This window comes from Oncorhynchus gorbuscha, unplaced genomic scaffold (genome assembly GCF_021184085.1).
Source record: "Oncorhynchus gorbuscha isolate QuinsamMale2020 ecotype Even-year unplaced genomic scaffold, OgorEven_v1.0 Un_scaffold_1836, whole genome shotgun sequence".
NCBI classification, from domain to species: Eukaryota; Metazoa; Chordata; class Actinopteri; order Salmoniformes; family Salmonidae; genus Oncorhynchus; species Oncorhynchus gorbuscha.
In genome coordinates, this window is record NW_025746506.1 from 97,635 (window position 1) to 107,789 (window position 10,155).

The window sequence follows — 10,155 nt, forward strand, 5'->3', positions numbered from 1 at the left end:
TACAATGTACCATTTACTTCCTTCTGATACTTCAACAGGGTTTTAACAACTTTCCAAGTCGGCTCGCACTGTGAGTGTGTGTGTGTGTGTGTGTGTGTGTGTGTGTGTGTGTGTGTGTGTGTGTGTGTGTGTGTGTGTGTGTGTGTGTGTGTGTGTGTGTGTGTGTGTGTGTGTGTGTGTGTGTGTGTGTGTGTGTGTGTGTGTGTGTGTGTGTGTGTGAGTGTGTGTGTGTGTGTCAGAAGGTTATAGGCCTTCAAAAGCGAAGTGTAATTTCACTAGGACTGACGGTCGCTGGTCTAAAGTAGTTTACTATATAGGGAATAGGGTGCCATAGGGCTCTGGTCTAAAGTAGTTTACTATATAGGGAATAGGGTGCCATAGGGCTCTGGTCTAAAGTAGTTTACTATATAGGGAATAGGGTGCCATAGGGCTCTGGTCTAAAGTAGTTTACTATATAGGGAATAGGGTGCCATAGGGCTCTGGTCTAAAGTAGTTTACTATATAGGGAATAGGGTGCCATAGGGCTCTGGTCTAAAGTAGTTTACTATATAGGGAATAGGGTGCCATAGGGCTCTGGTCTAAAGTAGTTTACTATACAGGGAATAGGGTGCCATAGGGCTCTGGTCTAAAGTAGTGCACTATAATAGGGAATAGGGTGCCATAGGGCTCTGGTCTAAAGTAGTGCATATAATAGGGAATAGGGTGCCATAGGGCTCTGGTCTAAAGTAGTGCACTATAATAGGGAATAGGGTGCCATAGGGCTCTGGTCTAAAGTAGTGCACTATAATAGGGAATAGGGTGCCATAGGGCTCTGGTCTAAAGTAGTGCACTATAATAGGGAATAGGGCTCCATAGGGCTCTGGTCTAAAGTAGTGCACTATAATAGGGAATAGGGTGTGTGTGCTGATCCTAGATTAGCACTACTAAAACCCTGAGAGGCTTTATCAATACAGCCCAGGTCCCCCCTTTCATTACGATCCTGAAGTCGAAACTGATCCTAGATCAGAACTAGTCCTACTCTGAGAGGCTTTATCAATAGGTCTTATCCACGTATATTACCTACATTTACGATCCAGCCTTGAACAGAAAAGAGGAAAACAGAATTCCGCTTTATTGTGTCTTGGTTAGAATAGAACACCACTTTATTGTGTCTTGGTTAGAATAGAACACCACTTTATTGTCCCTTGGTTAGAATAGAACACCACTTTATTGTGTCTTGGTTAGAATAGAACACCACTTTATTGTGTCTTGGTTAGAATAGAACACCACTTTATTGTGTCTTGGTTAGAATAGAACACCACTTTATTGTGTCTTGGTTAGAATAGAACACCACTTTATTGTGTCTTGGTTAGAATAGAACACCACTTTATTGTCCCTTGGTTAGAATAGAACACCACTTTATTGTGTCTTGGTTAGAATAGAACACCACTTTATTGTCCCTTGGTTAGAATAGAACACCACTTTATTGTGTCTTGGTTAGAATAGAACACCACTTTATTGTCCCTTGGTTTGGTTAGAATAGAACACCACTTTATTGTGTCTTGTCCCTAGAATAGAACACCACTTTATTGTGTCTTGGTTAGAATAGAACACCACTTTATTGTCCCTTGGTTAGAATAGAACTTTATTGTCCCTTGGTTAGAATAGAACACCACTTTATTGTGTCTTGGTTAGAATAGAACACCACTTTATTGTCCCTTGGTTAGAATAGAACACCACTTTATTGTGTCTTGGTTAGTATAGAACACCACTTTATTGTCCCTTGGTTAGAATAGAACACCACTTTATTGTGTCTTGGTTAGAATAGAACACCACTTTATTGTCCCTTAGCATAGAACACCACTTTATTTTCCCTTGGTTAGAATAGAACACCACTTTATTGTCCCTTGGTTAGAATAGAACACCACTTTATTGTGTCTTGGTTAGAATAGAACACCACTTTATTGTCCCTTGGTTAGAATAGAACACCACTTTATTGTCCCTTGGTTAGAATAGAACACCACTTTATTGTCCCTTGGTTAGAATAGAACACCACTTTATTGTCCCTTACTTAGAATAGAACACCACTTTATTGTGTCTTGGTTAGAATAGAACACCACTTTATTGTCCCTTGGTTAGAATAGAACACCACTTTATTGTCCCTTGGTTAGAATAGAACACCACTTTATTGTGTCTTGTTTAGAATAGAACACCACTTTATTGTCCCTTGGTTAGAATAGAACACCACTTTATTGTGTCTTGGTTAGAATAGAACACCACTTTATTGTCCCTTGGTTAGAATAGAACACCACTTTATTGTGTCTTGGTTAGTATAGAACACCACTTTATTGTCCCTTGGTTAGAATAGAACACCACTTTATTGTGTCTTGGTTAGAATAGAACACCACTTTATTGTCCCTTTAGCATAGAACACCACTTTATTTTCCCTTGGTTAGAATAGAACACCACTTTATTGTCCCTTGGTTAGAATAGAACACTACTTTATTGTGTCTTGGTTAGAATAGAACACCACTTTATTGTCCCTTGGTTAGAATAGAACACCACTTTATTGTCCCTTGGTTAGAATAGAACACCACTTTATTGTCCCTTGGTTAGAATAGAACACCACTTTATTGTCCCTTGGTTAGAATAGAACACCACTTTATTGTCCCTTGGTTAGAATAGAACACCACTTTATTGTCCCTTGGTTAGAATAGAACACCACTTTATTGTCCCTTGGTTAGAATAGAACACCACTTTATTGTCCCTTGGTTAGAATAGAACACCACTTTATTGTCCCTTGGTTAGAATAGAACACCACTTTATTGTCCCTTGGTTAGAATAGAACACCACTTTATTGTCCCTTGGTTAGAATAGAACACCACTTTATTGTCCCTTGGTTAGAAAAGAACACCACTTTATTGTCCCTTGGTTAGAATAGAACACCACTTTATTGTCCCTTGGTTAGAATAGAACACCACTTTAATGTGTTTTAGTTAGAATAGAACACCACTTTATTGTTTTAGTTAGAATAGAACACCACTTTATTATCCCTTGGTTAGAATAGAACACCACTTTATTGTCCCTTGGTTAGAATAGAACACCACTTTATTGTCCCTTGGTTAGAATAGAACACCACTTTATTGTCCCTTGGTTAGAATAGAACACCACTTTATTGTCCCTTGGTTAGAATAGAACACCACTTTATTGTCCCTTGGTTAGAATAGAACACCACTTTATTGTCCCTTGGTTAGAATAGAACACCACTTTATTCTGCCTTGGTTAGAATAGAACACCACTTTAATGTGTTTTAGTTAGTAGAATAGAACACCACTTTATTGTCCCTTGGTTAGAATAGAACACCACTTTGTGTTTTAGTTAGTATAGAACACCACTTTATTGTCCCTTGTCCCTTGGAAATAGAACACTACTTTATTGTCCCTTGGTTAGAATAGAACACCACTTTATTGTCCCTTGGTTAGAATAGAACACCACTTTATTGTCCCTTGGTTAGAATAGAACACCACTTTATTGTCCCTTGGTTAGAATAGAACACCACTTTATTGTCCCTTGGTTAGAATAGAACACCACTTTATTGTGCCTTGGTTAGAATAGAACACCACTTTATTGTGTTTTAGTTAGTATAGAACACCACTTTATTGTCCCTTGGTTAGAATAGAACACCACTTTATTGTCCCTTAGTTAGAATAGAACACCACTTTATTGTCCCTTGGTTAGAATAGAACACAACTTTATTGTCCCTTGGTTAGAATAGAACACCACTTTATTGTCCCTTGGTTAGAATAGAACATCACTTTATTGTCCCTTTTATTGTTAGAATAGAACACCACTTTATTGTGTCTTGGTCAGAATAGAACACCACTTTATTGTCCCTTAGTTAGAATAGAACACCACTTTATTGTCCCTTGGTTAGAATAGAACACCACTTTATTGTCCCTTGGTTAGAATAGAACACCACTTTATTGTGTTTTAGTTAGTATAGAACACCACTTTATTGTCCCTTGGTTAGAATAGAACACCACTTTATTGTCCCTTGGTTAGAATAGAACACCACTTTATTGTCCCTTGGTTAGAATAGAACACCACTTTATTGTCTCTTTATTGGTTAGAATAGAACACCACTTTATTGTCCCTTGGTTAGAATAGAACACCACTTTAATGTGTTTTAGTTAGTATAGAACACCACTTTATTGTCCCTTGGTTAGAATAGAACACCACTTTAGGTTAGAATAGAACACCACTTTATTGTCCCTTGGTTAGAATAGAACACCACTTTATTGTCCCTTGGTTAGAATAGAACACCACTTTATTGTGTTTTAGTTAGTATAGAACACCACTTTATTGTCCCTTGGTTAGAATAGAACACCACTTTATTGTCCCTTGGTTAGAATAGAACACCACTTTATTGTGTCTTGGTTAGAATAGAACACCACTTTATTGTGTTTTAGTTAGTATAGAACACCACTTTATTGTCCCTTAGTTAGAATAGAACACCACTTTATTGTCCCTTGGTTAGTATAGAACACCACTTTATTGTACCTTGGTTAGAATAGAACACCACTTTTGTTGTACCTTGGTTAGAATAGAACACCACTTTATTGTCCCTTGGTTAGAATAGAACACCACTTTAATGTCCCTTAGTTAGAATAGAACACCACTTTAATGTGTTTTATAGTTAAAATAGAACACCACTTTATTGAGTCTGAGTGGTTGGTGTCCTTCTTACCCTACAATGTAGAGGACTCTGAGTGATTGGTGTCCCTCCTGTTACCCTATAATGTAGAGGACTCTGAGTGGTTGGTGTCCCTCCTCTTACCCCACAATGTAGAGGACTCTGAGTGGTTGGTGTCCCTCCTGTTACCCCACAATGTAGAGGACTCTGAGTGGTTGGTGTCCCTCCTGTTACCCCACAATGTAGAGGACTCTGAGTGGTTGGTGTCCCTCCTCTTACCCAATGTAGAGGACTCTGAGTGGTTGGTGTCCTTTGCCCTACAATGTAGAGGTCTCTGAGTGGTTGGTGTCCCTCCTTTTACCCTACAATGTAGAGGACTCTGAGTGGTTGGTGTCCGTCTTAACCCACAATGTAGAGGGCTCTGAGAGGTTGGTGTCCCTCCTGTTACCCTACAATGTAGAGGACTCTGAGTGGTTGGTGTCCCTCTTACCCTACAATGTAGAGGACTCTGAGTGGTTGGTGTCCCTCTTACCCTACAATGTAGTGGACTCTGAGTGGTTGGTGTCCCTCCTCTTACCCTACAATGTAGAGCACTCTGAGTGGTTGGTGTCCCTCTTACCCTACAATGTAGAGGACTCTGAGTGGTTGGTGTCCCTCCTTTTACCCTACAATGTAGAGGACTCTGAGTGGTTGGTGTCCCTCCTGTTACCCTACAATGTAGAGGACTCTGAGTGGTTGGTGTCCCTCCTGTTACCGCACAATGTAGAGGACTCTGAGTGGTTGGTGTCCCTCTTAACCCACAATGTAGAGGGCTCTGAGAGGTTGGTGTCCATCCTGTTACCCTACAATGTAGAGGACTCTGAGTGGTTGGTGTCCCTCTTACCCTACAATGTAGAGGACTCTGAGTGGTTGGTGTCCCTCCTCTTACCCTACAATGTAGAGGGCTCTGAGTGGTTGGTGTCCCTCCTCTTACCCTACAATGTAGAGCACTCTGAGTGGTTGGTGTCCCTCTTACCCTACAATGTAGAGGACTCTGAGTGGTTGGTGTCCCTCCTTTTACCCTACAATGTAGAGGACTCTGAGTGGTTGGTGTCCCTCCTTTTACCCTACAATGTAGAGGTCTCTGAGTGGTTGGTGTCCCTCCTGTTACCCTACAATGTAGAGGACTCTGAGTGGTTGGTGTCCGTCTTAACCCACAATGTAGAGGGCTCTGAGAGGTTGGTGTCCCTCCTGTTACCCTACAATGTAGAGGACTCTGAGTGGTTGGTGTCCCTCCTCTTACCCCACAATGTAGAGGACTCTGAGTGGTTGGTGTCCCTCCTGTTACCGCACAATGTAGAGGACTCTGAGTGGTTGGTGTCCCTCTTAACCCACAATGTAGAGGGCTCTGAGAGGTTGGTGTCCCTCCTGTTACCCTACAATGTAGAGGACTCTGAGTGGTTGGTGTCCCTCCTGTTACCCCACAATGTAGAGGACTCTGAGTGGTTGGTGTCCCTCCTCTTACCCAATGTAGAGGACTCTGAGTGGTTGGTGTCCTTTGCCCTACAATGTAGAGGTCTCTGAGTGGTTGGTGTCCCTCCTTTTACCCTACAATGTAGAGGACTCTGAGTGGTTGGTGTCCGTCTTAACCCACAATGTAGAGGGCTCTGAGAGGTTGGTGTCCCTCCTGTTACCCTACAATGTAGAGGACTCTGAGTGGTTGGTGTCCCTCCTCTTACCCCACAATGTAGAGGACTCTGAGTGGTTGGTGTCCCTCCTGTTACCGCACAATGTAGAGGACTCTGAGTGGTTGGTGTCCCTCTTAACCCACAATGTAGAGGGCTCTGAGAGGTTGGTGTCCCTCCTGTTACCCTACAATGTAGAGGACTCTGAGTGGTTGGTGTCCCTCCTGTTACCCCACAATGTAGAGGACTCTGAGTGGTTGGTGTCCCTCCTCTTACCCAATGTAGAGGACTCTGAGTGGTTGGTGTCCTTTGCCCTACAATGTAGAGGTCTCTGAGTGGTTGGTGTCCCTCCTTTTACCCTACAATGTAGAGGACTCTGAGTGGTTGGTGTCCGTCTTAACCCACAATGTAGAGGGCTCTGAGAGGTTGGTGTCCCTCCTGTTACCCCACAATGTAGAGGACTCTGAGTGGTTGGTGTCCCTCTTACCCTACAATGTAGTGGACTCTGAGTGGTTGGTGTCCCTCCTCTTACCCTACAATGTAGAGCACTCTGAGTGGTTGGTGTCCCTCTTACCCTACAATGTAGAGGACTCTGAGTGGTTGGTGTCCCTCCTTTTACCCTACAATGTAGAGGACTCTGAGTGGTTGGTGTCCCTCCTGTTACCCTACAATGTAGAGGACTCTGAGTGGTTGGTGTCCCTCCTGTTACCGCACAATGTAGAGGACTCTGAGTGGTTGGTGTCCCTCCTCTTACCCTACAATGTAGAGCACTCTGAGTGGTTGGTGTCCCTGTTACCCCACAATGTAGAGGTCTCTGAGTGGTTGGTGTCCCTCTTGCCCTACAATGTAGAGGACTCTGAGTGGTTGGTGTCCCTCTTGCCCTACAAGGTAGAGGACTCTGACTGGTTGGTGTCCCTCCTCTTACCCCACAATGTAGACCACTCTGAGTGGGTGGTGTCCCTCCTCTTACCCTACAATGTAGAGCACTCTGAGTGGTTGGTGTCCCTCCTCTTACCCCACAATGTAGAGGACTCTGAGTGGTTGGTGTCCCTCTTACCCCACAATGTAGAGGACTCTGAGTGGTTGGTGTCCCTCCTCTTACCCTACAATGTAGAGCACTCTGAGTGGTTGGTGTCCCTCCTCTTACCCCACAATGTAGAGGACTCTGAGTGGTTGGTGTCCCTCCTCTTACCCTACAATGTAGAGGACTCTGAGTGGTTGGTGTCCCTCTTGCCCTACAATGTAGAGGACTCTGAGTGGTTGGTGTCCCTCTTGCCCTACAATGTAGAGCACTCTGAGTGGTTGGTGTCCCTCTTGCCCTACAATGTAGAGGACTCTGAGTGGTTGGTGTCCCTCCTCTTACCCCACAATGTAGAGGACTCTGAGTGGTTGGTGTCCCTCCTCTTACCCTACAATGTAGAGCACTCTGAGTGGTTGGTGTCCCTGTTACCCCACAATGTAGAGGACTCTGAGTGTTTGGTGTCCCTCTTGCCCTACAATGTAGAGGACTCTGAGTGGTTGGTGTCCCTCTTGCCCTACAACGTAGAGGGCTCTGAGAGGTTGGTGTCCATCCTGTTACCCTACAATGTAGAGGACTCTGAGTGGTTGGTGTCCCTCTTACCCTACAATGTAGAGGACTCTGAGTGGTTGGTGTCCCTCCTGTTACCCCACAATGTAGAGGACTCTGAGTGGTTGGTGTCCCTCCTCTTACCCAATGTAGAGGACTCTGAGTGGTTGGTGTCCCTCCTCTTACCCTACAATGTAGAGGACTCTACAATGTAGAGGACTCTGAGTGGTTGGTGTCCCTCCTCTTACCCTACAATGTAGAGGACTCTGAGTGGTTGGTGTCCTCCTCTTACCCTACAATGTAGAGGACTCTGAGTGGTTGGTGTCCCTCTTGCCCTACAATGTAGAGGACTCTGAGTGGTTGGTGTCCCTCTTGCCCCTACAATGTAGAGGACTCTGAGTGGTTGGTGTCCCTCCTGTTACCCTACAATGTAGAGGACTCTGAGTGGTTGGTGTCCCTCCTCTTACCCCACAATGTAGAGGACTCTGAGTGGTTGGTGTCCCTCTTACCCCACAATGTAGAGGGCTCTGAGTGGTTGGTGTCCCTCCTCTTACCCTACAATGTAGAGGACTCTGAGTGGTTGGTGTCCCTCTTGCCCTACAATGTAGAGGACTCTGAGTGGTTGGTGTCCCTCCTCTTACCCCACAATGTAGAGGGCTCTGAGTGGTTGGTGTCCCTCCTCTTACCCTACAATGTAGAGGACTCTGAGTGGTTGGTGTCCCTCCTCTTACCCTACAATGTAGAGGACTCTGAGTGGTTGGTGTCCCTCCTTTTACCCTACAATGTAGAGGACTCTGAGTGGTTGGTGTCCCTCCTCTTACCCTACAATGTAGAGGTCTCTGAGTGGTTGGTGTCCCTCCTGTTACCCTACAATGTAGAGGACTCTGAGTGGTTGGTGTCCGTCTTAACCCACAATGTAGAGGACTCTGAGTGGTTGGTGTCCCTCCTCTTACCCTACAATGTAGAGGACTCTGAGTGGTTGGTGTCCCTCCTCTTACCCCACAATGTAGAGGACTCTGAGTGGTTGGTGTCCCTCCTGTTACCCACAATGTAGAGGACTCTGAGTGGTTGGTGTCCCTCCTCTTAACCCACAATGTAGAGGGCTCTGAGAGGTTGGTGTCCCTCCTGTTACCCTACAATGTAGAGGACTCTGAGTGGTTGGTGTCCCTCCTGTTACCCTACAATGTAGAGGACTCTGAGTGGTTGGTGTCCCTCCTCTTACCCAAATGTAGAGGACTCTGAGTGGTTGGTGTCCCTTTGCCCTACAATGTAGAGGACTCTGAGTGGTTGGTGTCCCTCCTTTTACCCTACAATGTAGAGGACTCTGAGTGGTTGGTGTCCCTCTTAACCCACAATGTAGAGGACTCTGAGTGGTTGGTGTCCCTCCTGTTACCCTACAATGTAGAGGACTCTGAGTGGTTGGTGTCCCTCCTCTTACCCTACAATGTAGAGGACTCTGAGTGGTTGGTGTCCCTCCTGTTACCCTACAATGTAGAGGACTCTGAGTGGTTGGTGTCCCTCTTACCCTACAATGTAGAGGACTCTGAGTGGTTGGTGTCCCTCCTGTTACCCTACAATGTAGAGGACTCTGAGTGGTTGGTGTCCCTCCTTTACCCTACAATGTAGAGGACTCTGAGTGGTTGGTGTCCTCCTCTTACCCTAATGTAGAGGACTCTGAGTGGTTGGTGTCCCTTGTTACCCTACAATGTAGAGGACTCTGAGTGGTTGGTGTCCCTCCTTTTACCCTACAATGTAGAGGACTCTGAGTGGTTGGTGTCCCTCTTAACCCTACAATGTAGAGGACTCTGAGTGGTTGGTGTCCCTCCTCTTACCCTACAATGTAGAGGACTCTGAGTGGTTGGTGTCCCTCTTACCCTACAATGTAGAGGACTCTGAGTGGTTGGTGTCCCTCCTCTTACCCTACAATGTAGAGCACTCTGAGTGGTTGGTGTCCCTCTTACCCCACAATGTAGAGGACTCTGAGTGGTTGGTGTCCCTCCTCTTACCCTACAATGTAGAGGACTCTGAGTGGTTGGTGTCCCTCCTCTTACCCTACAATGTAGAGGACTCTGAGTGGTTGGTGTCCCTCCTGTTACCCTACAATGTAGAGGACTCTGAGTGGTTGGTGTCCCTCCTTACCCTACAATGTAGAGGACTCTGAGTGGTTGGTGTCCCTGTTACCCTACAATGTAGAGGACTCTGAGTGGTTGGTGTCCCTCTTGCCCTACAATGTAGAGGACTCTGAGTGGTTG